We start from the raw sequence: 25,064 nt of genomic DNA, 5'->3' as shown, positions 1-25,064 counted from the left end.
TTCACTAAAAAATGTGTTTGTGATTTTGGCGGCGGGGCAGATAACGGTGACGAATGGCCCGCCTGCCCCATGGGGCCATGGCCCATCTGGTTTGACTTTGGCCTGTCGGCGGGTGCCCTTGGGCCCCCTGTTTGTGCCCTCAAGCAATACCCCCAGAATGAGGCCAGAGACAGTGTGGGCAACCCTGGGCAGCTTCGGTGTCCCTCTAGAGTAAACCTTTGCCCTCCTTGTCCCTCTGTCAAGTCCATCTCTTTATTATCAGGGCCTGCTTCAGCTATGCCCACTCAGGGCCTCTCCATGTAGCACCCAGTCCTGCTGCCACTAGACACTGCTTGGAGTTCGTCGAGTGACAGAGGCAAGGGCCCTGCCCCCTGTGGTGAGTGTCCTCTCCAGGCCAGAGGAACTGGGCAAGGGTGAGGATAGAGCAGGCCTGAACTGAAGGAGGCAAGCAGTGGGATGAGAGTTGGCCCCACACAGCACCCATGTGGTCATTGTCAGCAGGAATTTTTGACAGGGCTCTGGACCCTGTGGAAGCCTCTGCATCCCTTGGATCATCCATTTCCCTGTGAGAGGGACAGCTTCCAGGTCAGACCTATGCTCAGCTGGGGGTCACTGAGGTTGAGCCCCAGGCTTCCTCCTCCTCTTCCTGTCCCTCCCTTCCTCTGCCCTTGGGGATCCCCATGGTGTTCAGAGGGGTTGGAAGATGCCATCTCTGGACATGAGGTATCACCATGACACCCAGACCCTGACTCCTGCCCACAATGCTAAAACAAGTCCCCTGGCCAGGGTCTTTGTCTAGGCTGACCACTATACTCCCAAGAAGTAGGAGGACATAAGGCTGGCCCCTGTGAACCTGGTCAGTCTGTCAAGGTTGCATGGACCTAAGAACAGAGGTGCTTGCAATCCTTAGTAGACTCACCTGATCTCTGGCTTCACAGGTCACAGATGGCAGCTGAACCAGCCTTTGTGAGAAGAAGGTGTGCTCAGAATGGCCTGGTTCATCTCAGGGGTAAGGATGGGCCCTGTGTGGAGGGGAAGAGTCTAGATGCCTGAGGAAGTGTAGCTATGAAACATTGGAGGGTCACCTCAACTGTTCCTGGCCCCCACTTGGTGGTACTGGGGACAGCTGTAAAGGGGAGAAGATATCACCATGTCAGAACCCCACTCTTCCCCCAGAAGCAGGAAAATCCCTCTGCCTCAGTATCACATTGTTGAGAATTAACTTTGTTGAAATAAAAATTGGTCTTGGTATTAACTTGGCCTGCAGGATTTTCCTCCAGGATCCAGGAGGCCGCAGAGGGGTCAGACACCCATTCCCAGCACTGGCTGAGGGCTCGGGTTACAGGGGTGCCAACGACCTCCTAATCCTCTGCAAGGCTCTAACTCTCTCTGGAACGCCAAGCTGGGCTCCTTGGGGCTAAGAGTGCTGCTCTAACCTCTGCTTCCTTGGGCCCCAGCCACAAGGGCCCCTAACCTACCACTGTCCCTCCCCCTTCCCCATGTCTCTGGGTCATTTGGTAGCCATGGCTGACAAGCCACAGGACCTCTCTCTCCACCCCTCCAGTCTTGGCAGTAGCCTCATCCTCACAATATCTCTGGGCCTCAATTTTCCTGGCTGCAAAACAGGAAGGAGTCTTGCCCTGGCTGGGACAGAGAGAGAGAGACGTTGAACAGACAAGACACTCAGGCAGCTGGAGAAGAGCATGTGCAGCCAATGGTAGAGCAATGGCAGCTGATGACATACTCATGACCCTGCAAGAGGCAGACAGCTCAATGTGCAGATATGGCCAGATCCTCAGGGAGACAGGATAGGACCCTGAGTCTCCTCAGAGAACACCAGGAAGTGTACAGACCGCTGATGCCTCAGCACAGCTCCTGGCCAAACAGAAATTGGTACCCCCAGCCACCAGCCGGTGTAAAGACCACTTAGAAAGCCCCCCACCACCACCAGACCAGCTCCCTGTAAAGCAAGCAGAAGAATTAGACTATCAGTGCTGCCAACAGAATAGCAGCCACCAAAGGTAGACACAGTCATCCCTTGGTATGCAGTATCTGGCGCAAACTGGCCCAGAACGGCCCCAACCAGAGTACCAAACTCTGAATCCCTTATATAAAATGGTGAATCATTTGCATAGAATGTGAGCATCCTCTGTACATCTTAAAACAGCTCTCAGTCACTTCTACCACTTGATATAGCACAACTACTATATGAATAGTTTTATTTTCAAGGAATAATGACAAGGAAAAAAAATCTGTGGTTAGTACAGACACATCTTTTAAAAAAGTTTTTGCGGTGGGGGGATGGCCACTAGAGGGATGGCTTAGTGGTTAAGGCGTTTGTCTGCAAAGCCAAAGGACCCAAGTTCAATTCCCCAGGACCCACATGGCACATGTATCTGTAGTTCGTTTGCAGTGGCTGGAGGCCCTGACATGCCCATTCATTCTCTCTCTCTCCCCCTCTTTCTCTCTGTCATATGTGTGTGTGTGAATACACACACACACACACACACACACACACACACACACATATATATATATATGTATATAATTTTCCTTTTGGCAAGCTGGAGCTAAATTGCACCACCAGCAATTGCAGTTTTCTACATAGAGTCTGGGTACATAGCCCAGGCTGGCCAACATTTGCCATTTTCTACATAGGGTCTGGCTACATAGCCCAGGCTGGCCTGGAATATGTGCTCCACTGCCTCAGCCTCCCTAGTACTGAAATTACAGTACCCATGCCCAACTTTCAGATTTTTTTTTTTTTTTTTTTGAGGTAGAGTCTTGCTCTAGCCCAGGCTGACCTGGAATTCACTACGTAGTCTCAGGGTGTCCTTGAACTCACAGTGATCCTCCTACCTCTACCTCCCAAGTGCTGGGATTAAAGGTGTGCCCCACCACTCCAGGCTCATGTCCAACTTTTAAGAAATATTCTTAGTCTATGGTTTGTGGATCCTGGACTGACTACTTCAAATACATGCACAGATTCATGGGCAAAGGTTTTCACAGTGGATTGCCGAGCGGTCGGTTTCGCACACATGCGCGTGTAGACCCCTGCATTTCTGGGGGCTGATGAGCCCCCTTGGGCGTCCTCCACTCTGCAGGGAAGCTGTGCTTGTGAACATAAGTGCAAGGACCTGAGAGTGGGGGGTAGGGGTTCTGCCAGCCTGTAGGCAGCCGGTCCTACATCCTGGTAGTCAGGGACAGACAACACCTCCTGCTGGTGGTCCTTGGACAGTCTCATGGGAACACATCCCAAGCAGTGTGAGGTACAGCCTGGGAATGGGCCAGGCTGGGGGCCTGGGAACAAAAGCGGTGGCCCTGGGGGATGCGCGAGTGGGCCCAGCTGTTGCAGCCTGGCTCCAATTCCCCGCTCTGCACTGAGGCAGGTCCCTTGGGCCAAGGCTGGTGGTCTGTCTGGAAGGGAATGGGGATGTGTGGGGGATGTGCCTTCCTTCTGGCAGTGGTCCCTGGGGCAGCAGGGATAGGCAGGAACCGCTATCATGCTGAGGGCCAGAATCAGCCACTGAGGAAGGCTCTCCTGTCCCCCATCAAGTTTTGTGTACAACAGGCCTCCCTGCTCTGGACCATTAATCCCCTATCATACTCTCACCTGGCACCTGAGCCAACCTTCTACCAGGGCCTGTGTTCCAGGAAGGGGAAACACTGGCCCTCTGTCCTTTGTCCTAGGTCCTCTCTTCTACACCATAAGCCTGGCACCAGTCATACCCTCCAAACCTTATCAGGACTAGTCTGAGGAGCCCGTCTACCCAGACTGTGGTAAAGCCCCCAGTCTCCTTTAACCCTAGGCATTGTCACTGGGAACACTGGGCCCTAGTCTCTCTTTTTTTTTTTAATAATTAGTTTTGTACTCAGCGAATACAGTCAGTTTGGTACCATTGTTAGGCTCATCCTTGACCTACACCCTCCCCTTGACTCCCTCCTTGTTGAGTTATATGGGTCATGCATTCTGGAGTTAGCCCACAGTTAGGGTTAGGATAAGTGTCTCTGCATATCATGACTCAACATGTGGCTCTGACATTCTTTCCACCCCCCTCTTCCACAAAATTTCCCTGAGCCATGTTGAGTTCATTTTTGGTCTGCTTCAGTGATGAGGTGTTGGAGGCCTCTTGGTCTCTGGATCTTTAACTTGGTAGGAGTTGATTTTTCTCTGTGTTGATCTCCGTCACCCTTGTGCTGGTACCTGGTTCACCAAGAAAACAGCACCCTTGCTTGTTTTGCCAATTATTCTTAGTTTCACCGGGGCCCTTACAACCCCTCTTGTCTGAGATAAGACTGGGCACAGGGCTGGAGTGCACATCACCTTGGCCTAAATGAATGCTTGGGTCCTGTAAGAGCAAGCTTGAGCTGTGGGGAACAAGCTTCCAGGACCCAGCTTCCAGTACACCAAGCATTCTGAAGAAGGCATAGGGACACAGAAGAAGCTGATGTGAGCTGAGTGAACAGGAGGCCGCCCCAGAGCAGTGGGGGGGGGGGGGGGCAGCTGGCAGCCTGCAGTACTTGGCTGGCTTCAGTGGAGGCCTAGGCCTGTGGGGCGGGGCCAGAGGGGGAATCTTCTTACTCCTGAAATCCCTCCCGCCTGCCGCCAGGCCCCAGGGAAACCCTGGCCATGCGGGAACCTGATATTTTAAGACTTAAAGCAAATGTTTCTGGGGCCCTGAGCTGCACCAAGGCGCCCGCTCAGCCTCGTGGGGGCTGGGCCAGTATAGAAAAGAAGCTTGGGGGTCCAGCTACTGACTCCCTCCACTGCATGGGCAGCAGTTGCTGATGACAGGAAGAGTGGGGGCTGGAAGCCTCTTGATCACTGCGAATGGAGGGCTGGCATTGCTCATGCTTTGCTGGCCTCCTTTCCCAGGTGAGGCCCATCAGAAGCCTTAAGACCCCTCTAAGGGCTGGAGAAATAGTTCAGTGGTTAAGGTGATTGCTTGCGCAGCCTGATGGCCTGGGTTCGATTCTCCAGTACACACGTAAACCTAGCTGCACAAAGTGGCACAAATGTTTATGTGTCTGGAGTTCATTTGCGGTGAACTCCTGGCATGCCCATCCTCTCTCTCTCTCTCTTTCTCTCGTCTCTCCTTGCAAATAAACAAATTTTAAAATAAAACCCTCAAACCCTTTGGGACTGACCAGACTGACCCAGAGCCCAGGGGTGCAAATGACTGCACTACTCAGCAGCCCTTAGGCTGGGCAATTCCATGTCCAGGGGCTGGTATTTAATCACTGACAAGCTGTCAGGAGCCCAGAGCTGAGAAGCCTGAAGCTTCCTCTCTGACAGGGCAGGAAAGCTAGAACCCGCTTGTGAAATCTGTGTTGAACCCAGTTTCATGGTGATAGAACATACCAACAGGACAGGTTTTTCACCTCAGAGTTGGAAAGAATTCCTCAGGGCTTGGGCGATAGAAGGAGCTTTGCCATGGGACTCATTGGGGTCAGTCACCTTCCTTCCAGTGGCACCCCGGGGGCTGGGGCACCACAGGGGCTGGCTGGGTGGGTGGGTAGGCAGACAGTTCAGGGAAAGGTGGCCAGAGCTACACTAGGACAGTCAAGGATTAAGGCAAATCTTTAAAATATGTTTCAAGGCTGGGCCAGTGCAGCTGGAAATGTTGGGGCAAGCCACGGAAGGAGGAGTATTATGGAGGGTCTTCCAGGTTGAGCCAACCTAGTAGGCCCAGCCAGTCTGACCCCAGAGCACCCAGGGCTGAGTTCATGGTATAGTCTCAGATGGTAGAGCTGCACCCCCCACCAAGCCATGATCCCACCACAACCAAGACCCTTCAGATAGGCTATTTTCATTATTTTTTTAATTGCAGCTTATATTTACTTATTTATTTAGTTAAGAGACAGACAAGCGGGGCATGGTGGCGCACGCCTTTAATCCCAGCACCCAGGAGGCAGAGGTAGGAGGATCACCGTGAGTTCGAGGCCACCCTGAGATCACATAGTGATTTCCAATTCAGCCTGGGCTAGAGTGAGACCATACTTTGAACACCCCCCTTCAAAAAAAAGAGACAGACAGAGAGGCAGATAGAGAGAGAATGGGTGTGCCACGATCTCTAGCCACTGCAAATGAACTCCAGATGTATGTGCCACCTTGTGCATCTGCCTTACATGGGTCCTGGGGAATCAAACCTAGTTCCTTAGGCTTTGCAGGCAGGTGCCTTAACCACTAAGCAATCTCTCTATCCCCAAAGAGAGAGAGAGAGAGAGAGAGAGAGAATATGGATGTGCTGGGGCCTCTTGCTACTACAAACAAACTACAGAGACATGTGCCACTCTGTGTATCTGCCTTTGTATGAGTATTGGGAAATCAAACCTGGGCCACCAACACCTTCACTGCTGAGCCATCTCCTCAGCCTATGGGTACTTCTTCACCGCCCCTGTGTCCCCCTGGGAACCCATAGGCCCCCATCTTGGATAATGCTGAGCCTGGCCGTGGCCTTCTGTCATTGTTAAGGCCTGGATTGCCCCTGTGAAGAAGCACATTGTGCTGTGTTTCCTGGCCTCAGTTTCTCCAACTCTGAAATGAGTGTTGTAAATATGGGGTGGGTGTTGAAGTCTGGTTGCCCTGAGCTGCCTAGAGGAAGGATGGGTGGTGTGAAAGTTGGAGGCAGTGCCCACATGGACCTTTGCCTCCCACTCTCTATTCCAGAGGTCCAGATGATGTTCATAGACCCCTGCTCCAGCCACCTGTGCACAGTCTCACCCTCTCACCAGGCCAGAAGCCTGTCTATGGGTTGGGGAACTGTGCCCACCAGGGCTGACACCTGCAGGGCAGCCACACCTGGTGGCCAGGCCTCCAAGAGCCAGTGAGCCACGGTGACCATAGAGGTTCTATCTACTGTGGCAGTCTGAACTCTGGCCAGAGCTGCCTCTTACTCTCCATCTTGGTACATCTTCCATTCTTCAGGCCTTGATTTTTCCACACATATCTTAGAAAAGGGAAGGATGTGACTGGGAGTGAGGACAGGTTTTCCCAGTACATAGGAAAGTCAAAGTTGGGGTAAGTGAAGGACAGGAAGTGGGACCTGGGAACCCAAAGGAAGTGGGCCATACCAGCTTCAGTTCCCTACAGCAGCTTCTGTGTGGACCCTGAACCCCACAAGAACCAAGCAGAGGAACCTCAATAATATTGAAGACAGCTGATTCTGCTAGGGTCAGGGTTCTACAGGTCTGGACCCTCACAGAGACCCTTGTGCTCAGGTTTCTCCACAGAAGTCTCAGGGAGACCACGAACCACAAAGCCACTGGGGCTGTAGCCTGGGTCCCCTTCAGACCTCAATCTTGCTACAAAGTGGAGCAGAGGCCCAGAGTCAGCACCTCTACCAAGCCTATGTGCACTGCTTGGTGGCTCAGGGTGTTTTTCAGCCACCTACCTGCAGTGTGTGCCACCAAGGTGGCAGCGAGGCTGGGAACAATGACAAGCATTTGGGCTCCAATTTCATCCTTCAGTCACACCTTGCTATTCTTCCTTTCCTATTCCAGGCCCCTAACCCTGTTTTGTGCACTCAGGTTCCAAAATGGAAAAATGGCTGAGAGAACAAAAAAACTTACACTGGAACCCTGGCCCAGTTCGCAGGTCCGAGATGGGCTAACCCTCCTGGGGAGAAAACCCAAGGGCCAGGCTGGAAGAGGTAGTCTAAAGGATCTCAGCACACACAGGCTGAATCCGGCCCCTTGGTCCCTATGCAGTCATGCAAGCCCCCCACTCCTTTTTTCCCAGAATAGCCTTCCCAGCCAGTGACCTGGGAGGCAAGTGCTGCGGAGCCAGCCGTTCTGCCGGCCATGAGCTGCCGCTGGGAACCAGCTGCCCATCACAGGGCAAAAACAAGTAGGGCCAAAAGGCAACAACAACTGGCAAGGTTATCAGGCTCACAGTCCCTGAACCCAAGGGTCCCTTCTAAAACCCAAGTTCTGACATTCTGTCATGTGGTGGGTAAGCACAGGGCCAGACCCATCATAGGTGCTGAATACATACTCACTTATCTGATCAGCAAACCCTTCAATAGAGCCAGGGCCACTGGATGTCTCAGACTCAGCAGAAGTCCATCCTACCCTCAACCCACTTGGGACATTCTCGTTCCATATTGAAGGACCAGCTCAGCTCCCTGGATCCCTGCCATGCCTCAGGCTTCTCCAGAGCCTTTGCACAGCTGGAAACCAGGAAGGATCCATCTCTTCTAGGTTGTCTTGGTAATTTTCAGTACATTAGCAGATCCATTGCTTAGTGGTTTCCTCTCTATGAGAAATAGGAGAGAAGGCTTGTGTTGAGGGGAACCCTAAAGCAAGCTAGGGAGATCTGTGTGTAAGGGAGATGTGCACTGGGCTTTGAGGACAGGTCAGGGTGGAATCTGAGGCCCAGAATGTTGTGTGAGATTTGGAGAGGAAAGCTATCAGTAGACAGGGGCAGGCTGAGTGCCACCTGCCACACTCAGACCCCTAGCCCTAGCAATAGTGACATCAAGCCCAGGTGACCTCACCTGATAGCTTGGAAGCTGGAAGCTAGGACACAAATGCAGTGACTCTGGCCAAGCAGTGAAATGGGTCAGCTCAGAGTGGCCAGAAGTGGGGTCAGTAGGAGGGATGGGACAAGGATAAGAACACAGGAACAAATGGAATTTGAGGAGGGAGGAAACAGAAGAAACTTCAAGAGTAAGAGACCGAGGGACATTGGGCAGGATTCAAGACAGATCCTCCAATATGTTCAGCACATGGCTAGCTAAGTCTACCCTCGTGAGGTCAAAATGTGACCAGCCATAGTGGCCAGGCCAGACCTGTGAATGAGCCTAGCTCTCCTGGCATGCTGGGCAGCTGCTCTTCCTGAGGCCTAACAGCAGCCTTAGACTGAGGGCAGCGCTAGCAGGTGGGGGCTGTGAGGACACAGAGCTCCACCCTCAGGCTTTGCCACCGGACACTCACATGACCCAAACCTGGCTGCCTGCCCGCCGGTCCTACTGCCAATCACCCTGACCTTCCTCCCAGGCACCTGCTCAGGGCTGACAGAGATCTCTATTCCCGGCGGGGTGCCTGCTTGGGTTATATTTAGGCCATAAGGGTGGCACTGGGTGGCTGACCCCTCCTATTGCCTGAAGCAAGGGCAGCTGGGTTGGGCCATCTGCCTGGGCCCGCCTTGTGGCTTGAATTGAGTGCTTAGGCCAGGTTGTTGCCTGCAGGGCTGGTCCTGCACTTCTCATCCTTCTGCTTAGGCTTGGTATGGGAAACTGAGGCCGGAGAATGAGCTGGGTTTTTAATCCCTCTTGGAGGGTGAACATGATGACCAAGGGTGTCCCAGAGGACCAGCAAGATGGGGAGGCTAGGAGCTCTAGGTTGGGGGAAGGGAGGACACCTAAGATTCCAGCCAGAGTCTCAGATGGGTTCTGGTTCTCTGCTGGAGCTACCAGCACCCTGCTGAGGGTACCCTGAGCCCTGGACCTTTCCACCTAGCAGGTGGCCGTCTTCCTGCTGCCTCCATAGGATATTCCTGGGCAGGAAGTGGCCCCTCACAAGACACACCACTGAGGCTGGAGCCCAGGGCTACTTCCTGCTTATTCTGGCCTCAGGTCTACCCCACATTTTGTCACCTTGGGTCAGACCCCAGGTTTCCTGTTTCCCACCCCAGAATGGAGGGACAGCAGTGTTGGAGTCTCCTACAGACTGGTAGGTACCATTGGATTTCCTAATACTCCCAAGGACCCCTCCATTCTTACCACACAACCTACAGGAAAGGAGGTGAAAACAGAATGGCTCCCTTCCCCAACCCTCCTTCATGCCTTACACACTTTCACACACCCTGCTTTGAAGTCACCCACTGCTTCCATGCCATCTTAACAGGGGGCCATGGAACTCAACCATGTCTGACCCACCTCTAGTAGCAATAGCTGCAGAATGCCCTCATGGCCACAGCCCCACAGCACTGGCTTTTTGTTTTGTTTTGTTTTTTGAGGTAGGGTCTCACTCTAGCCCAGGCTGACCTGAAATTCACTATATAGTCTCAGGGTGGCCTCAAATTCATGGTGATCCTCCTACCTCTGCCTCCCAAGTGCTGGGATTAAAGGCGTGCGCCACCACGCCCTGTTTAGGCTTTTAATCTATAGTTCCCCTGTGCAGGGGTCACCAACCTGCTCAGTGAACAGCCTTTGCTCCAGGGGACGCTGCTTCAAGCTCGGCCCTCACCCCTCAGGCTTCCTGCCCTACTGAGCCCGGATCTGAACAAGCTGTTGCACCCCTGCCCCAGAGCCCCCACCCCCAGCAGCAGGAAACACATCGCTGGTACACTGTGGGGCTGCAGACCAGAACAGGAGGTGCTAAGGGCAGGGCCAGGGGCTCTGGGCGGAAGTGGCCGCCCTACCCTCTCTGAGGTTCAGGAAGTGGGGTCTCAGAAGCTTCCTTTGGGCCAGACATGCCCTCAGTAGGACTGTTCAGTGGAGGGCAACAGGCCTGGCCACAGCTGCCCCTTCTCCAGCCAGTCACCAGCTGGGTGGCCTCAGGCTTAGAAGTTGGTGTCCCTTGGGCCCCAAGTCACCAGCTGTCAGGACCAGAAAGCTCTGAACCCAGCATAGTCAGAGGATGGTTGCTTAGGGTCTGGGGGCAGGGTGGGGCATGAGATGGTAGTGGTAGGGCCTCCTACCACATCTGCCCTGAGCCTCAGTTTACCCATCTGTGCAGCTGTAGGGAGATGTCAATCCCTGGTCCCACCAGGCAGAGGGGCTGATGTGGAACTGAGTCTCTGCATTGCTGTGCATATACCATATCCCCTGTGGGGGCATTGGGCTCATATTTTCCCTGCCAGGTGCAAAATCCCAGATGGCTGAGAAGCCTGCTTGGGCTCTGCTTGAGCTTGTCCCATGATCTTGACCATGTGTTGTGTGCTACCACAGAAGTAGGCAAAGGCTTCTGAGAACCTTGGTCAGCAGAACACAGGGTGCTCTGGGACCAGTGTGGGAGCTAGGAGGGTGTGCACCTTTAAGGGGCCTGGACTAGGACCGCCATGGGCTGATGGGCAGGGAGTCTGGCCTGGAGAACTCTTGGCTCACTCCTATGTATGTCTGAGCCTGGCCAGCCAAGCCTGGCCCACACATGATGAGTGCTTGTCCATCAGCACAGCCAGTCACTCTGGCCATCCATCACCAGTCAGCAGCCACAGGAAGAGTAGCCTGTTTGTTTTGCCAACTCTGTGTTGCTCCCTGGGGTGGGGCAGAGGAAATGCCATTTTCTGCTGGGGTGGGGGGTGAGAGGACAGCAGGCGTGGTAAGGACACCAGGGGCAGGGCCAAGTTGGGGTGTGAATAGAGCCCTGGTTGGTCTAGGTCTCATGTAGATGTGCACAACCTGACCCTGTTCTGTGCCTCAGTCTTCCCTCTGGCACCAAGATGAGTGACACTAGGATCCTCTGACATTCCCATGGCAACTGTCTCCAGCCAGGTCACTCACCCCTGCCCCTTGCCACTGGGTAGGGTGGGCTCAGGTGTCAGCTGCCACCAAGCGGGGAGTCTCCATATCTGAAATCCAACATGCTTGGTCCTAGCTGTCCATGTTGGCATGGGGGACACTCAAGGGTGAGGTACAGGCTAGAGACAAAGCACTACAGGGAGGTGAGAGCCGCCAGGAGGCAGAGCTGACTCAGAGACATCCAGTGTTGAGGTCAGAACCAGGGACACACAAGGCTACATTAAAGAGGTGCAAAATGGGCTGGAGAGATGGCTTAGTGGTTAAGCACTTGCCTGTGAAGCCTAAGAACTCCAGTTCAAGGCTCAATTCCCCAGGACTCATGTTAGCCAGATGCACAAGGGACGCACGCATCTGGAGTTTGTTTGCAGTGGCTGGAGGCCGTGGCACGCCCATTCTCTTTCCCTCTCTCTCTCTCTCTCTCTCTCTCTCTCTCTCTCCCTCGGTCCCTCTTTCTCTCTCTGTCACTCTCAAATAAATAAATAAAAATAAACAAAAAATTTAAGAAAGAGGTGCAAAATGAGCCAGGTAGGGTGGCACACGCCTTTGATCCCTGCACTCAAAAGGCAGAGGTAGGAGGATTGCCATGAGTTCAAGGCCACCCTGAGACTACATAGTGAATTCCAGGTCAGCCTGGACTAGACTGAGGCCCTACCTCAAAAGGAAAAAAAAGAGGTGCGAAATGGAGGAGGTGACATCCTGGATCAAGAAGCTCTAATCGGGCTGGAGAGATGGCTGAGCAGTTAAGGCGCATGAGTGCAAACCCTAAGGACCCAGGTTTGACCCTCCAGGTGCCACATAGGCCAGGCACACACGGTGACACACGTGTCTGGAGTTCGTTTTCAGTGGCTAGAGGCCCTGGCACACCTATTCTCCCTCTCTCTCTCCCCCTCTCTCTGTCTCTAACAAACAAATAAATAAATAAAAATAAAAGTCTTCAATGAAAAATAAAAGAAGCTAACGTTCGGACCCTGGGATAGTGTCCTCAGCACCTGCACAATGAGGCTTGCTGCTTCGTGAAGTCATTGCAGTAAATGGAGATGTCCTTGCACTGTGTCTGTGTACGAGGAACAGGTAACAAGTGTGATTTGCTATGCTAGGAGCTCAATTGCCATTTTATGACTTCTTCTCACCTGTAAGATGTTGGGAGGTGGCACTGATATATATATATACTTGAGAGAGAAAGAGGCAGATAAAGAAAAAGAATGGGCACACCAGGGCATCCAACCACTGTAACTGAACTCCAGACATATGTGCCACCTTGTGCATCTGGCTTACATGGGTACTGGGGAGTCAAATCTGGGTCCTTTGGCTTTGTAGGCAAGTGCCTTAACCACTAAGAAATCTCTCCAGTCTTAGCCTTTATTTTTGAGATCATGTTTGGCTGTGTTCCCTCAACAAATAATGAGTTCCTGGGCTCAAATAATGTCACAACTCAGCCTTCTGAGTAGTTTAGGCTACAGGCCCTGTCCTCTTTGCCCAGTTGGGAACATGTCTTTCCACTGTAGCCTGAAACCTCTGTCCTTAGCTCCTAGGCTATCAGGTGGTATTCAGCTATCAAGAACAGTCTGTGGACAAGGGAAACGAGACCCAAAAGCCCACATTATCTAGGGAGGCATTGGGCTTCTGTTCCTGAAGTAGATGCTGACATGGGGACCAGAGAATTAAAAAGCTGGTATGCCTGAAGGGGCTCTGTTCCTGGGAGACAAAGTTAGGAAAAGCTAATCAGGAAAATGCCTATCATCTTTGGTCACTGTGACTCTGCATCTCGCTGCTCTCAAGGAAGAAAGGTCTCCTATCAATTCTGGTGATCACACAGCTCTTCATCTGACAGCAAGCCTCCTTCTAGAATATTCTTCTCTTCAACATGGGCAACCTCTTCTGTCCATGAAAGCTCTACAGGTGTTTGCAGGGTGTTGTCTGTCCTCTTTATTTTTATCCTTTTTTATGTGTTTGTTAATGTCTGTGAGTGCAGGCATGCATGTGGACCATGATGCATGTGTGGAAGTCAGAGGACAACTTCAGGTGACACTCTTCACCTGCCATCACATTTGAGGCAGGGTCTCTCATTGTTCATCACTATATTTGCCAAGTTAGCTGGCCTATGAACTCCTGGGAGATTCTCCTATCTCCACCTCCCTTTTTGCCATAGGTATGCTGGGATTACAGAAGCCCACTTTAGCATCCAGCCTTTACCTGAGGCCAAGAGATCCAAACACTGGTATACATACTTGCACAACAGTACTTTATCTACTGGGCTATATCCCCAGCCCTTGTCTGCTCTATTTTATATCTCCCAACTAAGAGCTACTCTGCCTAAATTTGAGTCTTTGACTGTCAAAAGCACAGACAACAAGAGCAAAAACAGACTAACAGAATGACACTAAACTGAAAAAGTTTCTGCCCAGCAGAAGAAACAGTGAACAGAGACAGTCCAGGCGGGGGAACAGATCTGCCAAGCCTACCACCAAGGAAGAGTGATGCACAGACTAGACAAGAATCTGAAAGAACTCAGAAATTCAAGGTATTCCTCAGCCACATAATGAGTTTGAGGCTAGCCTGGAATACATGAGACCCTGTCTCAAAAATATTAAGAATAGAATATGATCTTGAAATCCCACTACAGAGTCTACATGAAATCAGTAGGTCAGAGAGACATATGCACTCCCATGCTTATGGTAGCATCATTCACAAGAGACAAAATTTGGGGACTGGAGAGATGACTTAGCGGTTAAGGTGCTTGCCTGTGAAGCCTAAGGACCCAGATTTGACTCCCCAGAACCCATGTAAGCCAGATGCACATATACATCTGGAGTTCATTTCCAGTGGCTAGAGGCCCTGGCATGTCCATTCTCTTCCCCCCTCTCTCTCAAATAAATTTAAAAAATATATCTTTAAAAATTGGCAAAAAACTGAATATCTACTAAATGAATGAAGAAAGAAAATATAGTAGAGATGTTTAATAGAATACTATTCAACTGCCAAAAAGAATGCAATCCAGCTAAGCATGGTGGTACATGCCTTGTAATCCTAGCAGTTAGGAGATGGAGCCAGGAGAACAAAGAGTTCAAGGTCATCCTCTGCTACATAGGGAATTCAAACCAGCTTGGGCTACATGAGACCCTGTCTCAAAACAAACAAGAAAGAAAGGAAAGGAGGAAGGAAGGAAGGATTCCTACCACTTGCTACGTGGATGAACATTATGTTCAGTGAAACAAGCCAGCAAAGATGACAGATTCCATATTATCTCACTCATGCATGGAATTTGAAGTTTATCTCATAGAAAGAATATATTGGGAGTGAATGAAGAGATGGCTTAGTGGTTAAGGTTTTTGCCTGCAAAGCCAAAAGACCCAGGTTCAATTCCCCAGCACCCACATAAGCCAGATGCACAAGGTGTTGCATGCATCTGGAGTTTGTTTACAGTGGCTGAAGGCCTTGATGTGCCTTCTCTCCCTCTCTCAAATAAATAAATATTTTTATTTTATCTTCTTCAAATTTTTATTAACAACTTCCATGATTATAAAAAATATCCCATAATAATACCCTCCCTCCCCCTCACTTTCCCCTTTGAAACTCCGTTTTCCATCATATCCCCTCCCCATCTCAGTCTCTCTTTTATTTTGATGCCATGATCTTTTCCTCCTCTTATAAATAGGTATTTTTTTTAATATTTTATTTATTTATTTACTTAGGAGAGAGAGTGAGAGAGGTAATGGGCACATCAAGGCCTCCAGCCACTGCAAATGAACTCCAGACGCATGTGCTCCCTTGTGCATCTGGCTTACATGGGTCCTGGAGAGTCGAACTGTGGTCCTTTGGCTTTGCAGGCAAATGCCTTAACAACTAAGCCATCTCTCCAGCCCTAAATAAGTATTTTCAAAATAATAGATTGGTGGTGACTAAGGCCTCAGGAAGCTGAGAGGGAGCTGGGGTGAAGCTTATTGGAGGAGGTGTGGTTACCCTTATACAGAAGTTGAGATCTGTGCTGTGTGGTGGCTATTGTTCTTAACAATATATTGTATTCTTTTTGTTTTGATTTGTTTTTCAAGGAAGGATCTCACTCTAGCCCAGGCTGACCTGGAACTCACTCTGTGGCCCCAGGTTGGCCTCAAACTCATGGTGACCCTCCTATCTCAACCTCCTAAATGTTGGGACTAAAGGCTTGTATCATCATACCTGGCTGATACATTGTATTTTTTTTTTTTTAATTTTGGAGAGAGAGAAAATTGGCAAGCCTGGGCCTCAGCCACTGTAATTGACTCCAGACACTTGCACCATCTAGTGGGCATGTGTGACCTTGCACTTGCCTTACCTTTGTGCATCTGGCTTATGTGGGATCTGGAGAGTAGAACATGGTCCTTAGGCTTCACAGGCAAGTGTCTTAAACTCTAAGCCATCTGTCCAGCCCTACATTGTATTCTTAAAAAATGCCAAGAGGGGCTGGAGAGATGGCTTAGCAGTTAAGTGCTTGCCTGTGAAACCTAAGGACCCCAGTTCGAGGCTCAATTCCCCAAGACCCATGTAAGTCAGATGCTCAAGGTGGTGCATGCATCTGGAGTTCATTTGCAGTGACTGGAGGCCCTGGCATGCCCATTCTCTCTCTATAATCTGCCTCTTTCTCTCTGTGTCTGTTTGTCACTTTCAAATAAAATAAAAATAAAAATAATTGCCAAGAGCCTAAATATTAAGTGTTCTCATCATAAACATAGTAACTAGTAATGTGCATGCCTTGGTAACCATGTTTGATCACTACACATGCACATCTACATACCTCAACACATTGTGTGGTGTTTGAGAAGCACACACAACCTGATCTGTTGAGGGCTGGGGAGATGGCTTAGTAGATAAAGCACTCACCATGCAAAGGTGAGGACCATGGTGCTCACACAAATACCTGGTGGGCATGGCAGCCTGACTGTAATCCCAGCACTCAGGAAGTAGAAACAGGGATCCCCAGGGAAGCTGTCGGTCTAGACTGGCCAAATCGGTGAGCTCTACATTCAGTAAACGATGGCCTCAGTAAATAACAGGGGGAGTGATCAAGAAAACCCAGTGCTAACCACTGGCTTCCACACATACACACATGTACATGTACCCACACTCATGCACACCTACACACAAAACACACATATCACATAGACACACATGCAATTTTTAAGATATAGTTTTAAACATTTTATTTATCGATTTTATTTATTTATTTGAGACACAGAGAGGGAGAGACAGAGACAGAGAGTGATAATGGGCATGCCAGGGCCTCTAGCTACTGCAAATGAACTCCAGATGCATGTGTTCCTTTGTGCATCTGGCTTATGTGGGTCCTGGGGAAGTGAACTGAGGTCCTTTGGCTTTGCAGGCGAGCGCCTCAACTGCTGAGCCCTCCTTGATGGCTTTTGAGGGTGCTCACCTCCCATGGCTGCTCTGTAAATGTAGGACAAGTTATCTTTCCTTGTCCTGGCACTCTAGGCACCTGAAGCATAGCCTGGAAGGAAACAGTGACAAGTGACACACTAGAAAGTTTCCTAGGGTAAAGACCACCCTGAGGCTGCAGGGAGGAGCATCAGATGGGAGCCCAGGGCCCCACCCATGTAAGAAGTACAGCACCAAGGCTGGTTCCAGAACCCAGAAGGAGGGGACACATGACCAAAGTCTTTACCCACATGGGAACTAGGACCCAGTCAAATGGGCAGTAGAGGAAGTTCACCTAGGGGCATCCTGGATGCTTCTGCCCTGCCCATTTCATATTGGCTTCTCTAGTTTCTCCAGGCTGGACTTGACCTCCACATGCAGTGGGCACCCTGAATGCTCCTAGTGGACCCAGGGCATGCTTGTTCCAGCAGTGCTTGAGACAGCCTGGTACCCATCTTGCACCTGGGTGGTATGGTAGTGTATGGCTGCAGGTTACCGGGTCCCTGGCAAATGCCATGGAGGGTGGGGCTGGACTGGCTTCAGGACACCAATAAAAGTTCACATACATACATCTGTCTGTCTGTCTGCCCTGGACAGCTGGTGCCAAACCCCTGCCCAGCAGGATGGGGCAGCTGGCACCTCCATGCTGCCCACAACCTTTCTTTCCTACTGCCTGACCATGAGGCCACCTCTTTTCAGCCTTGGTTGCTTATCTCTAGGAGGCTCCTTCAGTGGACAGAGACCAAGGATGAAACCAGGTGGACCCACCCCTCTGTCCTGTGCTGGGGTCTCAGCGCTAGCTGAGGAAAGCTAAGAGGCTCAGTCCTGGCCAGAGGCATTCCTCCTTCAGGCTTCCACCTCCATATTACCTCAGAGGCTTCCATAGCTTACTGGGGACCCTCATGGGGTACAGGACTTTACACAGGCACAATGGATTAGAGACCTATGCACAGATATACACCAGACCCCTGCAGCCATGGAAATCTCTGGAGCAAAGCAGAAGTAGGAGTGGATGATATTGGACCAGGGTCTTGGAGAAAAGGCCTAGCAGGCCAGAGCTCAGGCCTGGGGCCCCTGGGCTGTCAAGCCGTCCCCCTCCCCGCAGCTGTCTCAGATCCCATCTCTCCCACCCGCCCCAGGACTCCTATTTCACTGAGGAGATTAAGACCACCTGGCAAGACCCCCCTCCCTCCCTCCACCATCGCTTACTTCTCCTTGCAGGCCCCTCCCAATCTAACCCTCTATCCCACCCCCACTTTCCCACAAAGCCCCCAAGTCCTGCCCTACTGCTGCCCCAACAGCAAAGCTACCTGATTGCCACCTCAGATCACCTCCCTGGGAAGCTCTGCCCCCATCTCCTTGCATGACCCAGACACTGTCACCAGCTACTATCCCTGTAGTTCACAGCCTGCCCAGCCTCCTATTTTCCTAGCCAGGTGTCAGAACGGGACAAGAAGATGGAATGTGCTAGCCAGCACTATTCCCAAGTACCCTCTCTGAGCCTAGGCCTCTGCTCAGGCCCAGCCACAGTGGACCTGGCACTTCAGCCTAGAGCCTATCCAGCCTGCTGTGGGCCGTCACCAACTCAGACAGACCCGAGGAATCTGAGCTTTAGAAACCGCAACTCTGAGCTTGCCTGTTTGTTTGCTTTTGAGAAATTCCGAGCAGGCTCAGCAAAGCCTGGGAGGAGGGAAGGGATTTGTCAGGGCCAGGGTGGGGCTGGGGCCACACTCTTGGACCGGCAAAAGTCAGGCTGCATTGAAGCACATGGACCAATGGAAGCCAGATAAAGGAACCCTAATCAGACTTCCCTGAAAGGTATGGCTGACACACCCTCCCCAAATCCTAGACCAGACTTGAAGACTCTGAGCAGTAGAGATCACAGCCACCTTCTCACAGTGCTGGGGACCAGTAAGGGTGGTCCAGGTAGATTAGGTGGCTACAAGGTGATATCAGTTGAGGAGCTACAAATGAGAGCTAACATGAGCTTTCTATCCACCTTTTGGGGCCTCCAACATTCTTCTCATTGTTCAGGTAAAAACACTTAGGCAGGAGAGGCCAGCATGTGTCCCCTGACACAGAACCCTGTAAGGTAAGGCTCACTGCTGCCACATGTTATGACAAGTGGGCTATATCCCCTCCCCAGCCCCTCCCCCAGGCTTCTTCCTATTCTAAAGGGCTTGCCCTCTCTACTTGTGTCATCTGGCCCCAGGTATCCTGTCCAGCACATTTACCCTCACCAAGAAGTATGGATGACCCCTGCTGTGTCCAAGCCTTAACCCATGGTGGTACTGACTCTCTTCAAATCACCAGCAGAGGGACCCAATACCCCTTGCCCATTAGGAACCTTTGTCCTCATTCCCATCTTTGCTGTGACAGCAGTATCCCTGCCACCTGTCACAGGTGGGACAGCTCACTTTGCTTTCAGCTCCAGGCCAGTGAGGGCTTCCTGGGAAAGGAATGCTGGATAAGAGGATAAAGATGGGCCTGCCACAGGCCCTGGGTGCACAGGCAAGGACCAGACCAAACATGTGGCTATGGTTCAGGCCAGCAGACAGGTCCAGCATCACTGGAGGTCCAGCCAAGACTAGACAGACAGTAGAAGAGGCCTCAGGAACAGATCTTCACGCACCACACATGAGCTGGATGCCCAGAGCTTCTCCACAGTTTCACTTTGCCATCACAGTGACTATGTAGATGTGAATTAATGGGGTAGCCGGGCATGGTGGCACACATCTTCAATCCCAGCACTTGGGAGGCAGAGGTAGGAGGACTGTCCTGAGTTTTAGGTCACCCTGAGACTACAGAGTGAATTCCAGGTCAACCTGGACTAGAGTGAGACCCTACCTTGAAAAAAAATAAAACGAGGGTATCTCATCTTCCATCTTTAGCCAGGCTTGGTGACACATGCCTAAAATTTCAGCACTTGAGAGTTAGAGGCAAGAGGATCAGATGTTCAAGGCCATCTTCAGCTTCATGGTGAGTTTGATCCCTGCCTGGGATAAATGAGATTCCACCTCAAAAACAAAACAAAATTATTCCAAGTTTGCCATATTTGATTATTTTAATGTTTTAAGCATCTTTAAGGGAAAAAGTGGCACATGGAATGATCACTAAGGTGGGGGGCGCGAGGGGCTGGCCCTAAGGCCTTCAGAGCCTTTGATTCATTTTATCACCTAGCCAGACTCAGGACTGGGGGCTGAACATGGAAAGTACATCCCAGATAGATCCACCTAGAAAGTTCTGTTTGACTGATTACCCACCAGAGACTCTTCTACTATCGAGTGTCCAGAAAGAGCTCATTGACCTGAATAATTAGCCCAAAGACCACTGCCTGACTGTGTCTCCTTTGGCAAAGAGCCTGTATGAATGAATTGAAACATTTTATCTTTTTCTTGCCAGACAGCATGTCATCCAAGTGAAGCCAATGGAAAGTCCACTTAAGTCCCTAAAATGACTGTTGTAATCATTGAAGATAAGTTGACAGTCGCCTATGTGGATAGTAGGCCTGTACATATGCTTAGATTTGTTTGTGTGCATTTCCAGAAGAGCTTCTGCACACACAGTGTGCGTCTGTAGGCCCGTGCTCACATATTATCTCATGACCATACTCCCAAGTGTATGTGCCTGTGTGTTCCTGTTTATATGGAGTTTGGGCACCTGGTAATCTATCCAACTGAGGTCCCCTGCAGACCAAGGGACACTTCAGGAGACTGCTAGCAGGGCTTCTGACTATTCATCCTCAGCCAGCACACCTCCTGGAGTTTTGGGGCCTAGCTCTTCCCCTGGACAGTGTGATAGCCCCTGCTGAGGCCACAGAGGGGAAGAGAAGAAGCTGTTTTCTTCAGCTGGCCCCTCCACAGGCCACCTCCGGCCACCTCTCTGTGCCTCACCTCTGCCTGATAGCACCTGGGGTCAGGGGCTCTTGTAGCCAGAAGATGGACAGCTGGCTCCCCATGTGGCTGGCTTCTCCCACCAAGTGGGCAGCTAAATCAACAGGCTCAGAAATCGGAGAGGGATCCAGGCCCTGGCTGTCCATCAGTCTGTCTGTCTGTTTGTTTGTTCTGGGGTTGTGGGAACTTCCAAGCTGCAGGGGGCCCTGGTGCTCCAGAGGTGGTGGGGGATGCCATCACCCATCCAGCCTGACTGTCCCTCTCACCGGTTCTCCCCCAGCCATCCTCCTGGACACTTGACCCAGAACATAACACCCATCGTGTGTGTATGGGGCAGATGAGAATCAGGAGGCTAGTTGTCCACAGTTACCCTCTCAGCTCTGAGGGAGACAAGGGCCACAGGGGTAAGGACCCCTCTTCTTGTCACTTCTCCTATTGTGCCTCTTCCCAGTCTCCCTTTGTTCATCTTGCAGTTATCAGGGCCCTAGGGGCCAGGCAATAGGAGGCTGAAATGGGTCTTGCCCTGCCCTAGGACAGGAGGCCGATAATTCTGAGGCACTATTAGAGTCTCAGGTGATAACATCAGGGACCAGCGACACATCAGATCACCCCCATACAGGTTCGCACCAAGCTACCAGGCTTGCATGCATGTTCCCCAATCTTTGGCCTTTGCCAAGGACCTGCTCAGGGTTAGCTGGCCAGGCAACCTTGACAACCTTGAGCCCCTGGTGTCCCTTCTGGAAACTCCACTGTGGGCATAGGGATTATCATCCATGTCCAGGGGACCTACCTGCTGTCTGACATACCCTGTAGTGCTCAGACCTGTAGCAGTCTCAGTAAAGGCCCCACACCAAGAAGGACACCTGGGTGGCTTAGTAAGGAGTTAGGTTTCAGCAGCGGGTATCTACTCAGAAAGATGTGCCAAGAGAAGGAAGAGTCAAAGAACAGTAGAGGCATCTAAGCCATCAGCGGGGGAAGAGGGGTCTCAGAAAGACCTGGGCCCCTGGGAAAGAAAGGCTGTTTACTTCAACCAACCTCATATTCACAAGAAACCAGGGAACAAGGAAGCAAGAGCCTCACCACTCCTGCCCCTAGTCCTTCCTCTCCCCTAGGCCCATCCCTCCCCTCCCCCTCTTTTTCTGGCTGTAGTTCCGCATCAACCGTCCGTCCGTCCCCCGTCCCCCCCGCCCCGGCCCCCAGTCACCGGAGCGCTCATTTTTGGCGGACACCGACGGAGTTTGCGCTTGAGATGCCTGAGACCCAGGCTTTGATGCGGACCCTGAACCTGCTCCTTCTCTGAAACATCATAATCCTATTTTTCTCCCTGCTTAGGGACTGGGGACGACGAAGGGGCTTGAAGTCACAGTCAGGCACTGCCCCCGCCCAACTCCCCACCGTGGATTGTGCGGATACAGGGACACACGTGTGGCTCCTACCAGAGCGCTTCCATGGCTGCAAGTCTCCTTGCCTGCCCAAGCCCCGGAGGGTCACTCAGAATGGCTTCTTGTCATCTTCGCAGGCCCAGGACCTGGGAGGGGGGAATAAACAGACATTGGAGTGCCCCCAAAGAGGCACGGGTTATTGTGGAAGCGCCTGCTAGGAAGCTAGAAGCCTGGAAAGAGCGCAAGGATCCCGGTTCGCCCGCTGCTCCCGTCTCCCGCGAAGGTCGAAACTCCACCCCAGCTGCCTGTCCTCCGAGGTTTGGAGATTTGACGCGTCTAGGGTGGAACCACTAGCATCAACGAAGAGGCTGGGCGCAGGCGGGTTCTGGAATGGCAACAGGCTTTCTTTGCTTTCTTCGAGTCCCTGAGGCCACATCCAGGCAGGCCCTAGAGGCAATTCCCAGCTATCAATCCTGAAACGAATTAACCGGGTCACTAAAGCCCGTCCCCTTGCGTGCCTCCATTGGCGCCCTAAGGGTCGCAGCCCGCGTCTGCCTTCTTTGCTTGAATTTCTGGAGGAGGGATACTCCGTGCCCCACCTCCTCATTCCCAGGTGCCACTCCTAGTGCCGGCGATCTATGGGTCCATCCGTGCTCATTTTTTTGCTCCAAGTGGCCTAAGCCAACACTGGGGTCCCTCTGGCCCTGTGCATTTTGTTTGGGGAGCCCATGAATCCAAAGATCGTACGAAGGTTGCGCGCCAGATCTTCCCGGGCTGGGGAACTGAGCTCTGAGCTGCGGGCGCGGCAGTCTTTACAGTGGATGGGAAGTGAGGAGTGGGGCGGGTGGGCGTGAGGGGCCGGTCTGACGGCTACCCTAGGGCAGCCACGTGTGCCCAGGGGAGGCGGAGCTGGGTGGCAGCCGAGCGAGCGAGATTCTCTAGGGGCCACCTCCTGTGCACTGGGGAGAAAACTCTGGGAACTGGGTTGGTTCCGCGCTCCTGGAAGATACAAGGGATGCGTGAATCGGAGTACATCAGGGTCCAGAGGCAGAGCTGGGGTGAAGCCGAGCGCCCACAGCGGATCCTGTGCAAGGCCCAGAGGCAAGGCAAAGAACAGTTTGGCCAGGTCCTCAGCGCCATCCCACCCTTCCAACCTCCAGCTCTCATCCAAGTTTTTGGTCCTCACCCCTTACCTAGCGCTTGACAGTCTCAAAGCTGAGCCTCGGTTTCAGGACCTGTAAATGGTCTCATCAGGGTCCAACCTCACTACGTCGGTTTTGGAGAAAAGCAAGTCTCCTCATTCTGCGTGGCACCTGGAAGAGCGGACCGCGCAGGCCGGGTCCCAGACTTGCATCACTCCCTAAGGATTCAGACACATCTTGCAGCTCGCGACCCCCTGCGCGGGCCCGGGCTGTGCACTGCGGACTCCCCGCCAGGCCTCAAGGCGCGGCCGGCAGGGGGAGCGAGGCGGAAGGGAGCCGCGGCCGGTCCAGGTGAGGGAGGAACACTTCCCGGGCAGCGAGGCGCTGGTTCGTTCGTTCGGGTGCGAAACTGGCACGCGCGGGATATAGGGCCACCGCGTGGGTTTGCTCCTCCAGGCTGCGGGCAAGCATAAGTTGAGGGGCGGCAACTGGCAAAGAGGCGCTTAGGTGGGTTGGCCAGGCTGTGGTGAAGCTCGGATCTCTGGATCTCGGAGTTGGCGCCAGAGGGAGAGAAGGTCCAAAGAACTTTCCGTGAGCGGCGGAGGCGGTAGCTCGGCGATGGGTTGGGGACTTGGGCGGTCTCAGGGTTTCAGGACTTCAAGCCTTTGGATCTCTTTAGTCTCTCAAAGAATCCCAGGTTGAAGCGGGAGGCGGTTGAGCTCTTAAGAAGAGAGTTAGTTTCTCGTGGACTTGCCTTACATAGCGAATAGCGAAGCCTGAATAGGCTCTTCACCCCTTCCCAGCGCGCATCTGATCGTGGGGGTCTTTGCTATGGGGCTTTTGTTGACCCTGCTCAGGTGGTCAAGCTTGGCTGACACAGCACAACGAGGCTGGACCACTTCCCCTGCCAACGCAGGTAAGGTCTGGCAGCTTCAGGATAGCACCCCAAAGGGCTGACCCATAGTCTTCTGGAGCACTAGGGTTTTTTTCACTTTCACTTCTGTCTCAGTGTTGGCTTCAGTAGCAGGATCATCTGGCCGAGGCCAAGGGGTGTGCGTACTGGGAGGGGTGCCCAGGATAAACCTCAGCTGTTACACATGTGGGGGCACTGTGTACCCCCATAATGCAAAGCACCTGCTGGAGCCCCCACCTGTACATCCACACACAGGGACTCACTCTCTTTACCGGGCCTCTATGGGAGCAGACCTCTGACACCGGCCATCATCTGCATCACTATGGTTACCTGTATATACCAACATCTTATCTCACCTGCCAGCAACTGGGCTCTCCTCTCTTCCATCAGGGATGGTTCCTTCTGAGGAGCTGGAGGCAATAAACTGCTCTGGGAAGAGTTTCTCTCTTCCCAGGACCTACAGCCCTGCGTGGTCCCACAGTGCACCCTACTTAGACCTGCCCCCGAAATGACAGACACTGGACAACACAGGCCATTGTCTCTGTTAGCACCAAAGGCCATACAGGGACAGTGTCCACAAGCTTCTAGTTGCAGGCTGAGGGCAGGCCAAGGGCCTTCGTCCAGTTTCATACACCACATTCTGACAGATGGTCCCATCTCCATATGGACCCCTACACTCTTGGCCTTCCTTTTTCCTCCACTCCAAGTCCTCAGCTGTACCCTCTATGGCCAAGCACTAGGCAGCCTGGGGAGAGGCCGCTGCCTTTCACTCCATCCCAAGACAACTCAGAAGGCCTACAAGGTCATGCGCAGAAAGGCCTTGGAAACCAGAGCTCTGACTGTCAATCCTTATCATGGTC

Source organism: Jaculus jaculus, chromosome 13 (genome assembly GCF_020740685.1).
Source record: "Jaculus jaculus isolate mJacJac1 chromosome 13, mJacJac1.mat.Y.cur, whole genome shotgun sequence".
NCBI classification, from domain to species: Eukaryota; Metazoa; Chordata; class Mammalia; order Rodentia; family Dipodidae; genus Jaculus; species Jaculus jaculus.
This window is presented reverse-complemented; position numbering follows the sequence as displayed.